Source organism: Anabrus simplex, chromosome 2 (genome assembly GCF_040414725.1).
Source record: "Anabrus simplex isolate iqAnaSimp1 chromosome 2, ASM4041472v1, whole genome shotgun sequence".
Classification (NCBI taxonomy): domain Eukaryota; kingdom Metazoa; phylum Arthropoda; class Insecta; order Orthoptera; family Tettigoniidae; genus Anabrus; species Anabrus simplex.
The window spans coordinates 1094370665-1094383874 of record NC_090266.1 but is presented as its reverse complement, the minus strand read 5'-3'; positions in this window follow the sequence as shown (position 1 = coordinate 1094383874).

The following is a 13210-nucleotide window of genomic DNA, read 5'->3' as shown; positions in this document are numbered from 1 at the left end:
GTGAACAAAATAATAATAATCTGTACAAGTGTCGAAGTAGTACATTAAAATTTGGTAATATGTAAAGGCGTGTTTAATAATAATCTTCGAGAATAAAGGCACGGGCCTAGTTGGATAGTATGATTGCAAATTAAAGTAATTTAAATGTGGAGATCACATGTGCCGTGAATAATTATAATTTGGGCATTGAATCCGATTTTAACACTAATTTTTGATTTAACGTTTTTGGACTCCATAATAATCATAAAAAATATTTGGTAGAAACGAGATAGGCACTTTTATAATATGGTCACGCTATGTTTGAGATCCAGAGGGATTTGAGCCAAAAGTTGAGATTTGGAGTTTTGTGAGACAGAAATCCGGCCCGAAATGAAAGTGAATTGTACTGATGTTGATGAAGAAATAGATGGATCTTAAGGCCCACATAGAGGTTGTATTTATATACCGGTGTATTGAGTGGCAGAATAGAGTCCACACACCGAGGGTTAATTTGTGAAAATGTTTTGAAGAGTTCCAATGGATAAATGGACTTCAAAATGGAAACGGAAGAAATAATTTAACACTTGCAGAGATTGGAGGTATTTGCCCAACTGCGAGGTGTTATGGGATTTGAGAATTGTCTTAGGAGCATATGGTCTCCATGAATTAACGGCAGTACGAAAATAAGGTTGCGGATTCGAACACTATTATGTCCCGACCGATGTGAATTCGGATCTTGGTGATTTCTGTTTGGGAGAGAACGTATGTGACTAAATTATAAAGATGAGGAATAAAAATAAAGATTCTCGAAAGAAGTAATAATAATAATATTCCAAGTAAATCATATCTGGATTGATTAGTGCCAAAATAAATAGGAATTGTAAAAGGGGTTATGCGTTAAACATATTAAGAGTGGACTACAGTGTAACAGGCGAAATTAATTTTTTTAAATTAATAAAAATAATAATAATATTCCAAGTAAATCATATCTGGATTGATTAGTGCCATAATAAATCGGAATTGTAAAAGGGGTTATGCGTTAAACATATTAAGAGTGGACTACCGTGTAACAGGCGAAATTATTTTTTTAAATTAATAATAATAATAATAAATATAAAAAACTACTTTTTTTTGAAGAAGAATTTTTTTTTAAATTTGGACATAATAATGATGTTGGGAGTTGAAATGAAAAATTTGAGATTTTTAACTAATAATAATAATAATAATAATAATAATGAGAATATTTGAAGAAGGAGAAGAAGAATAATCAAAGAAGCTACTTTTATTTATTTCAGATGAAAATAATAAAATCGCGAAAAGTTGAAATATTATTCCGAGGATGATTACGGGTTACGATAATCATGATCTCCACAGATAATAATAATAATAATAATAATAATAATAATATTTTTTTATTTTTCTTATTATTTCGGATGCTGATGATGGATGATACTAGGGAAGTCAGCTGGCGAATTAACGTAATAATGTCAATTGGTTGTAAATAATCAGTTACGTTAATATGTGTAAAATGAAGGCAAATCCCTACATCTGGACCATTAGGTTAGAGTCCCTTTGTCGTATTCCTTCAACTAACGATTAGCATATCTTGGTTAGGAACCCGGGGAGAGTTTGTAGTTTCCCGGGTTGGTCTCATCTCAACCAAAGTGGAGGCGATAACATGGTCCATGTGATCGCGCCTACTTAGCCAACAGGTAATTGGTCCATGATCAAATAGGGTCATGGTGTTAACGAAGGTAAATCTGATACCTTCAGATATCAACGGTTCCACCACCCAAATGGAAGGGTGGTCAAAAGTGACAAATATTATGTAATCATTTTTCAGGAATAATTTGCCAAATTACCGGCAAATCAAGGGTCAACAGATTTTGATTGTGTGTAAAGTTTAATTTGTTTACTTAAATAAAATGCTCCTTTAGCATTTGCAAGGAAACAGTTCCAGGTTCTTGTTCTTGTAGAATAGTAAACCCTTGTGGCCGTTTAAATATCCGTTCCCATCCCTAGGATGGAGCCTTCATAATTTCCCTTTGATCTATATATACATAATTTGTGTGTTTTATGATGAGCCTTAAAGTTAAAGATTAGAGTGTCCCGTTCAACCCTGTAGTACTGATTGGATGGCGCCCTTACATTTAGTGTGAGATCTTATATCTCAAAATATTTTTTTATAGTATTAGTTGCGATGGATTCGGACCGTAACACTCCCTGAGATAAATGCCGGTTGGGACTCAGGCTTTGAGCGGGTACAATATGTGATTGAAACGTACTGCCTTGTAAAACGTGTCTGCACCAGGCCTGGGGAACCGTACTCTGAAGGCATGAAAAGTGCTATCGCCTACAGTACCCCTGTGATACACACACACAAACAGGTTGACAACACCGGTGGCGGGTCGGGCAGTTATATTCGTTATTTACATTCTCCATACTTAAGATTAAAATGTTTATGATATATCATACTAATTCTATTACCATTCCTTCCACAACAAACGGTTTCCAACTAACGGTTGTAATTGTAATATAGTTAAAGTTAATGAAAATAATTGTTTTAAATCACAGTCATATAAAGGAATAATATTATTTCAAATGACATGTTAAATTCCATTGCCGAAGACTTAAGTAGCTTCATCCCAATCAAATTCAGACGCAAAAATTAGCATTGCACACTGCATGGAATTGATTGCGATATTCATTTGCAACTCAGCTTCTAGCAAACCACTTGGCATATAATTAAACCATGATAAACGATCACTTCTGAGCATTGGTTAAGGTTTCCAGCCAAATGAATTGCTAGAACTTGACTGATTAACTATTTGACCCCATTAGACTCTGTAATATGTATTCCACCGAGCGAGTTGGCCGTGCGGTTAGGGTAGCACAGTTGCGAGCTTGCATTCGGGAGATAGTGGTTTCGAATCTCACCGTCAGCAGCAGACCTGAAGATGATTTTCCGTGGCTTCCCATTTTCACACCAGCCAAATGCTGGGGATGTTCCTTAATTAAGAACGCGGCCGTTAACCGTCCCAGTCCTGGCTCTTTCACATCCCTCAGTTGCCGGAAACCTTCTATGTGTCAGTGCGACGTCAAACCAGCAGCAAAAAAACGTGCATGCACTGAATGCTAATCAACGATAAGGGGTAGGCTGCCTGTCAACACAAAGGAATTGCGAGAACCAGGCGAGTGTCTGGCCCGGGTGGGGAAGAAGCGTTGTAACATTCAATTACCGATATAAACCACTGTTTATACAGTATAAGAGCAAGATTACATGCATTCGATTGTACACAGTGTTACGCCGTGATTGTTTTGATGTGATTATTATACCTTCAGGAAGCAAATTTAGCAACTTAATTGTATATTACTCAACAAGCCTATAATGGCGAGTATGCTTAGGAAACGAGTACCCTCATTTCATCATTTTGATACGAGTGTATGTAACCATTATAAGCAAGATTCACATGACTGTTTTTGTCCCACCATAATACAATGTCTATTATTTGAGTTCTTACAATATCTCTTCCCTTGTTACTTTATTGAATTTTGTATTTTATTTGTCTAGCTTTCTTTTCGTACCAAGGCAGCGTGTATGTATGTATGTACGTTAATCGCAACACTGTGTGTGCACCATCTACGACTACTTTGAAAAAATCAATAAAGAAAACAATTTTTAGAAGAAATACCTCATAACGAGATGTACAGAACTGAAAAGAAAATAGTGATATTCATGAAAGAGCTATTTCTTTCAGAAATTATTAAATAATCCAGCATAGTTGAATACTGTTTGAAAAATCTACAGCTCTATCTACATTTGTCAATACTGGAATATTGTGACCGATGGCCTGCATGATATAAATTGCCCACGGCCGACTTGATGCACTGCTCAAGCTAGCTCCATGGCAGCCTACATGGCCATGTATTGAACATGAATATTCCCGACTAGTTCAATAGATGGCCTGCACGGATTTTAACCTCGAAGCATATAATATTTTATACAGCTTACTTGACATTTGAGGCAATAAATTGTTAGAAACATTCAACGCTTCTGGCGCAGTTTCCGGTAATTCAAAATCAGTGACACTTTCAAACCTCGTGCTTGCCATTTTGAATTGCTGCTTTCAAGGCTTGAGGATTGTTCCGATATCGGATATGGTTAGTGGAAATCGGTAGTTGTAATACCAGCAGTACTTTAATGGATGTCATTTATATACAGTTGCGTCACACGTAATTAGCCTGTTATACAGTAGTATGGTTGAATAAAAACTTGCTGAAGTTCTCATTACAAATATATATGGTAATGAAATGTTGGGTCCTTACTTGCAGTTTATTAAACTCAGCTTCCGCAACATTTCATCTTACGAGAATCCGTCAGCTTCAGACCAGACGTAAGACTGACAAGGCAACCGTCCTACATAAGCCACGACGACTATAGCAATAAAAATAAACAAGCTTATCGTATCGTAAACAAAGTGATAACATTATATGGTGTCGCTTTTTTTGTTATTAACAATTTTTCCTTCTGCCTCTAAGATCCGAAAGAAGAGTTCGAGTATATATTTTCTTTTAATTGGCTTTACGTCCCACCGACACAGATAGGTCTTATGGGATAGGAAAGAATTAGAAGTGGGAAGGAAGCGGCCGTGGCCTTAATTAAGGTACAGCCCCAGCATTTGCCGGGTGGGAAAATGTGAAACCAAGGTAAACCATCTTCAGGGCTGCCGACAGTGGGGTTAGAACCCACTATCTCCCGCATTCAAGCTCCCAGCTGCGCGCTCCTAACCGCACGGCCAACTCGCACGGTAGTATAAAATTTAAACAACCTATGGAACGAGGAAGCTCGAACCGTTCTTGAGATTGATAGAATAAATTCGAGAAATCTCACGAAAAGCCAGGTGAAAAGATAGCTGATGAGTGTGTCCATACCTGACGTTAAGGGTGACGCATTATTGCTACTGGAATCGTGAAGAAGACCCATAAATAAACTGTTAACACCACTAATATAAATATAATTTTAAACAATAAAAATGTTCTAACTCAACGAAATAATTCCTCAGAAAACTACGCTTGTGTAGTCACGTGATGTTTACATTTTCTGACGGTGCACAATTCTAATTCGGAGAACAGAAGACTATTTCAGACACAAAATTATAATTGAGAATAGTACAGAAAATTCGTGAGAGTCTTTGCTGTATAACCAAATTCTATTATCTAACATCAATTCTATTCTCCTGAACTGAAATGCATGCTAGTATATGCGTACCGGATGTTTGAGCATCTAAAAAAAACTAGGCAGTAGTTTTCGAAATATTCTTCAAAGTGTATTTCAAGTTAATAATAGAAAAAAATGAAATGGAAGTTTGTGAAAAAGCAGCATTTGGTAAATGTCTGCACTGTTCCATGGCTCTTTGTCCAAACCACTTCGTTTGTATTTTAGTAAGTATATTTAGAATGTGCGTGGTTGTAGTGGTGGTGATGGTGGCGAATATTATTGTAGGTTTGTATCATTTCACTCTCAAGACCACCTTCCACAGACCCATTCCCTCCCGAACGAGAAATGTTCCTAAGGTAACAGCAACACTCTTCCCTCCCATTCGCATTTAATTCAAAAACTTGAACAACCTACTTACTTATTCTAAATAACAGTTCCCTCCCGTCACAACGTGCGCATTTCATTTCTGTACAAGTGAACTCTACGTTGGAATTTTCCCTCCCGTCACGACTTGCGCATTTTACTTGTCTACGTGTAAAGTGAACAATGAGATGTTAGTAATTTACCGCATTAGAAAAACTTGTGCCATGTGTTGTCTAGTTAAAGTTGTAAATGAATGATTTAATTCTTAGTAACTGTTTTAAATTCAGTTTTCAAATCTTTTGAAAGGTAGCATTAACATCTATTTACATGCTAGTTACGCGCACTCTCAACAATTTCGCTACCGGTATTGTAAAATGAAGCGTTGAAGTATTGTGTTCATAAAGCGCCTGCAACACACGAGCTTTCATAATATTTCCATTTCCTTCGCCACTGAATTTCCTGTGCAATGGTCATGAAAATAATTGCACAGTATTTTCCTAATCGTGTTAACTTTGATTCTACAAAAGGCCAGTGCCCCATTTCGTCGGTCAAAATATGTTGAGATAGAGTATAACTTCCTGTATTATTTGTGGTTATTCTCAAGCATAAATTTTGCCTACGCGTAAGCGTGCAGGATTCCGACCACTCTGCGTTATATTATTACTATTATTATTATTATTATTATTATTATTATTATTATTATTATTATTATTATTATTATTATTATTACTGTACCTGGTGGTCCCTACCACTATTTTGTTCTGTAGCTCAAAAAATGTGTGAGATCGTCGTGAGGTCGATATTTTTCTGCTAGCATCACGCAGGGTACTAATGCATTGTATGCACATCCTTCAAACGATTCTGAACCCTATTATCGTTCCTGCCACGTGACTCTAGACACTTCTAAAATATGTCATCCGTCCAATCATTTACGAACATCAATCTACCATGCAACAATGTTCAGATCTGATGTCAAGTGGCCAGGTGTAGAAAAACGCGAAATTAATGCATAAAACCACGATGCAGTGACGTGGAAAGCGGATGTAACAGCGAACTGGAGGAGTCAATTACCGAAACGTAGTATTGATAGTCACCATCATTCGCTCCTGATCTGCATTTAGGTCAGACGCCCACGTGCCAGATTACCTATCTGTTGTTTTCCTAGCCTTTTCTTAAGTGATTGCAAACAAATTGGAAATTTATTGAACATTTCCCTTGGTAAGTTATTTCAATCCCTAACTCCCCTTCATCTAAACGAATATATGCTCCAATTTGTCCTCTTAAATTCCAAATTTATCTTCATATGTGATTTTTCCTACTTTTAAAGACACCATTCAAACTTATTCGCCTACTAATATCATCCCACGCTATCTCTCCAATGACAGCTTGGAACATACCGCTTAGTCGAGCAGCTCGTCTCCGTTCTCCCAGGTCTTCCGAAACCAAACTTTGCAACATTTTTGTAACGCTACTCTTTTGTCGGAAACCACCCAGAAAAAATCGAGCTGTTTTTCTTTGGATTTTTCCAGGTCTCAAATCAAGTAATCCTGGTGAAGGTCACATACACTGGAATCATATTCTAGCTGGGGTCTTACCAGAGACTTAAACACCCTCTCACATACATCCTGACTATAACCCCTAAACACCTGCATAACCATTGTGCAAAGATCTGTATCCTTTCTTTACAATCCCATTTATGTGATTATCCTCATGAAGGACTTTCTTATATTAACACCTAGGTACTTACAATCATTCTAATAAGGAACATTCACCCCATTAACACAGCAATTAAAACTGAGATGACTTTTCCTACTTGCGAAACTCACTACCCGACTTTCAACCCCGTTGATAAACATACCATCGCGTACTGTCCATCTCACAACATTATCGACGTCATTTTGCAGTTGTTCATAATCCTGTAACTTATTTTTTACTCTATACAGAATAACATCATCCGCAAAAGGCCTTATCTCTGATTCCACTTCTTTACTCATATCACTTACATTAGAAACCGTAAAGGTCCAATAATACTGCCTTAAGGTATTCCTCTCTTAATTATTACAGGGTCAGATAAAGATTCGCCTACTCTAATTGTCTGAGTTCTATTTTCCAGAAACATAGCCACCCCTTCAGTCACTCCTATTTTGTCAAGTCCTATTGCACTCATTTCTGCCAGTGATCTCCCATGATCCACCCTATCAAATGCCTTAGATAGGTCATTCGCGATTCAATCCATTCGACCTCCTGAATCCAAGATATCTGCTATATTTTGCTGGAATCCTACAATAGAGCTTCAGTTAAATAACCTCACCTAAACCCGTATTGCCTTCTATCGAACCAGTTATTAATTTCGCAAACATGTCTAATATCATCAGAAGGAATGCATTCCCAAAGCTCACATGTACTGAATGTCAAACTGACTGAGTTTTCAGATTTATGCCTATCAACCTTTCCTCTATACACTGGGTAAACTATAGCAACTCTCCATTACTTTGGTATAGTTCCTTCATGCAAACAATAATCAAATAAGTACTTCCGATATTGTACTATATCCCAACCAATGTCTTTAATATATCGCCCGAAATCTAATCAATTCCAGCAGCTTTTCTTGTTTTCAACTTTTGTATCTTGTTGTAAACATCTTTGCTATCATAGGTAAATTTTAATACTTCTTTAGTATTAGTGACTCCTTCTAACTGGACATTATCCCTGTAACCAACAATCTTTACATACTGCCGACTGTATACTTTTGCCTTTTGAAGATCCTCGCATACACACTCCCCTTGTTCATTAATGATTCAGGGAATGTCCTTGTTGGAACCTGTTTCTGCCTTAAAGTATGTACACATACTTTTCCATTCTTCACTTAAATTATTATTACTGACTATTATGCTTGCCATCATGTTATCCTTAGCTTACTTTTTGCTAGATTCAATTTCCTAGTAAGTTACCTCAATCTCTCCTTACTTCCACAACCATTTCTAACTCATTTTTTTCCAATCTGCACCTACTTTTTAGACTCTTTACTTCTCTGTCATAATATAGTGGGTCTTTACCATTCCTTGCCACATTTAAAGTTACAAACCTGTCTTCACATTCCTCAACAATTGCTTATACCCTTCCCAGAGTCTGTTAACATTTTTATTTACCGTTTCCCACCGATCATAGCTACTTTCTAAAAACTCCCTCATGTCCGTTTTATCAGCCATAAGGTACTGCCTAATAGTCCTACTTTAAGACCTTCCTTTCTATCACATTTATTTTTAACTACAACAAAAACAGCTTCGTGATCGCTAATATTCATCTATTACTTCGATTTCTCTATACAGCTCATCTGGTTTTACCAGCACTACGTCCAGGACATTCTTTCGTCTAGTTGGTTCCATCACTTTCTGAGTCAGCTGCCCTTCCCGTATTAACTTATTTGCCATTTGTTTGTCATGCTTCCTGTCGTTCGCATTACCTTCACAATTGACATTTGGTAAATTGAGATCTCCCGCTACAGTCACATTCATTTCCATACCGTTTCCCACATGTCTGGTTATCTTATTAAATAATTCTGAATCAACGTCAGAGCTGCCCTTTCCCGAACTGTACACTCCAAACACATCAAGTTGCCTATTATCTTTGGAAATGAGCCTTACAACTAGAATTTCATGTTGTCATCTTTAAGTTTTTCGCAGCTTCCAAATTCTTCTTTCACCAGAATGAATACTCCCCCTCCTACCATTACTATCCTATATATGCGATACACATTGCAGTTCCGTGAGAAAATTTCTGCATCCATTATTTCATTTTTCAGCCATGATTCAACTCCTATTACAATTCCTGGTAAGTATATATCTATAAAATTTCTTAATTCTATTCTATTCTTTACGATACTTCTACAGTTCAACATTAACATTTTTATGCCATCTCCACGTTTCCCTAAATGTACCTCCCAATAACCATTCTAAACAAATTTCCTAACTTATACGTACTATTGCGGTTTAAGTGAAGGCCATCTGAGCGCAGATCCCTATCTCCTACCCACCCATTAGGATCTAGAAATGTCACTCGCAGTTTCCCACACACCCACTCCATAGTCTCATTACAATTCCCAAACATCTTCCAGACACTATTCCTCCTACACAGTATTCCACTAATAACAATCTCCGCTTCCTTAAATTTCACTCGTGCTGCATTTATCAGACCGCACACGTCCCCAACTATGTTGGTACTTATACCTGCTTGTCTTACGTTGTTAGTACCAACTTGAAACATTACCACCTTCTCCTTTCCCTCCTCGTTCTCTTCTACTTTCCTCAACATCTCCCTCACCCGAATTCCTGGATAACACTCTACCCTGGCTCCCTTTTCTCCACAAACTTTCCTCACATGTCTAACAGTGGAATCCCCCATGACCAGAGCCTCAAACCTGCCTACCTCATTTAAACCCCTCCTTTGCTGGTCAGCCTTATCTTTCCTGATAGCTGCAGAGGCTACTTCCTCCTCCCTTTTCTCCCTCCCATGACCCTGTTCCACCTGTCGTTTCCTATCCTCTAAATTATATTTCCCTTTTCTACCTTTTCCCTTCCTCCTACTTCCACATTTCTCAGGAACAGTTCGATGATGATGATGATGATGATGATGCTTGTTGTTTAAAGGGGCCCAACAAGGAACAGTTCGAAGAGTTGGAATTGTCTTCCTCCTTCTTCTCCTTCCTGGCCTTCTTCCCAATTTCTTGGGGTCAGCACATGTGTGCATTTGGCCTAGTTTCACGGCCGGATGCCTTCCTGATGCCTGGCAATCGTGTTCGGACATAATCACTATTGCATATTCCTGTTGTGGTTAGTAGTGTAATATGTTGGGTGTAGATGAAGATGTGCATTTAGATCCACATAAACCCCCAGTCCCCGAGCCATATAAATTAACGATACAAGGTTAAAATCCCCGAACGGGCCCGGAATCGAACCAGGGACCCTCTCAACCGAAGGCCGCTATGTTGACGTGAGAGGTCATTGAGACCTGATGTAAGCTGTCACCCATGGGAAAGTGCTGATTCAGCTCCCATTATAACTCTACTACTTACAAAGTATTATTATCTATTATTCAATCACATTTCTTTGAATGCATTGCAAATTCACGAATGATTTAAATTAAAATTAACTTTAATTTCATGCATAGGTCCAGGCATGCAATATGAATACCGTCTTCATTTGCTTTACATCATTTCCTCATGAAGTGGGAATTTCTCAAATAAAGCCTGATACATGAAATGTATTCAATAACTGCGGACAACTTGTTACCGGTCAGCCACACAATATATGCAGAGTTTAAACTTTTATACATTCTTCCGTTTGCTGTTGCTCATAAAGGGTGGTCCAGAAAGCATTATGCGATTGTCTGCCATAAGAATTAACTGAAGTATCGAAATATATGTATTCAATTAATGTCTTCTGGATTGTAAATACCGTGAAAGGACCTAGGTTAGTGACCGGTTTTGGGAGAGAGTGCGCTAACATCTGCCCTAGACAAGTGACCCTACACCGAACCACCAAAGCAGTTGTCAACGGCTGGCCCAGTAAGCGTTCGCCAGTTTCACCAGCAGTCTTCATTTTCCCCTCATGCTCGAAGCCCAAGAGCGGTGGACTGCCAAGACGAACAGTGGGCTGTATGTCTGATGACAGAACGCACGCTGTAATGCAAGGTAGGGAGTTGGGGCGATGGAAAGGTTGGGGGAATATAGTGAACGCAACTATTAGTTATTGGTGGGGGATATACAGCGGAGAACCATTGACCCTGGCACAAGATGGCGGACATCTCTCACAAACCACGTGCGCGCCTTGACCTAACAATCCTCACCTAACGTCACAGACTACACGGAGGAGGCAATCGGTCAGGTCAGTTACTATATACTTTCCTCCAAAAATTGCCATCATTCGGCCTGTGAGCATTTATCGGTTCCCTACCAGTCCCTGGATTCCTCCCAGACATGCGAGCGGGACTGCTGCAGTACCCGGCGGTCGGCGGTCCATTTAGAGGACAGACTGCCGACGATCTGCTGCTCTTTGGAACTTCTATTGGATACCTTGGGGATTTAGCGAGCAACATCATCGGCACTAATACATGATGGCGGACATCGGACTATGATGTTTGTCAGTTTGACACCTGTCACAGACCATATATATTTGAGCGCTCGGTTTGGGACTAGTGCCGTGGACAAGCCCTCTTCTGTGAACCTAGAGATGGTCCATATATGTGGATGGACCTATTAGTGCGGACAGTCCTCACCTAAGGATTTAGTTACGGTCTACTTGTGGATGGATCTAGTAGCACGGACAGTTCACGTCCGTCGACGAGGAAATGTTCCACATATGTGGATGGACCTGGTAGCGTGGACAGTCATCGTCTGTGGACCTATGGATGTTCCACATATACGAATGGACACAATCGTTTTGACAGTCCTCTTCTGTGGACCTGTGGATGGACCACATATTTGGATGGACCTAGTAGCGTTGACATTCCTCGATTCTAGTGCGTTCTGAACACAAGGGTTCGATTCCGGAGTATTGCAAAAAGTAGTGTAGACAACTAGAAGTCTCTACACTTCAACCTAACAGATAAAGCGTTTAGTTTGGAAAATGACAGTTCTAATCACCAAAGAGGGTGACTATTCGAACCAGCTCTAAGAGTCACGACTGTAGGTCAACTTTGCTAGAGCACTTGATCGCCACATAACAAACAGCCCCACCCCGCCGTCTGGTCTCACCCATTAAACACGTTGTTAAACTACACTTTTGCACGTTCATCTGGTTGTCAAATTCAAAAGAGACACGTCGTCTTATGCTCCACACGCTCTCTGACACCTAAAGAAATCTCGCGCACGATCTGTAATCTATTACCCATCTAACGTTCTCAATCGCATGTGCACGTGGTCGTAACAGCTATCAAGAAGTTCATACATACATACATACTGTGCCCTACTGCACTATAAAGTTCCGTCCAGGCGAAGGCCGGTCTCGAACCCAGAGTACAGTAGTGAACGAACTCTCACAGACGTGAGCTGGTGCACATAGTCTTACCTGAACACTGTCCTCTTCAATCAGCCGGGAGAGCGCTCTTCTCAGGGATAACATGGGTATAACGGGGCAACATAAAGATAAAACACTAGGACATGTGCCTACTCAGGTAAAAATTCGACTAAATTAAAAAAATTAAAATAAAATATCTAACAGAAAACACCGCTGCATTCAAAGTTTAACAAATAGGGATTTATTACATAAAATTGAATTATTTACAAATAAAAGATCATTTCAATATGAGATGGGAAAATGACGCTGAGCCGATGACTATCAGTTCACTGCCTTCACGAAAACACGTGAGCTGCAACAAGCATGTTACAATGGTGTAAGTAACGAAGTTTTGAAAGATGGATATCTGCTTAATTACACAAAAACAATGATTCCCATAAAAATTTACAATGCCTCGCGCCGTCGAACCCCGGTGCCAACAAAATCACCACAAAATATACAATGACCTGACTTGGTCACGAACCCTAGTCCTATGACAGGTAAGGTGTCCAAGATACCTATGCAAACAATATGAAAGAATCCAATCAACACATACAAGGGTGTCAGTATAAAACGGGCCAGTGTTAAAATATTACGT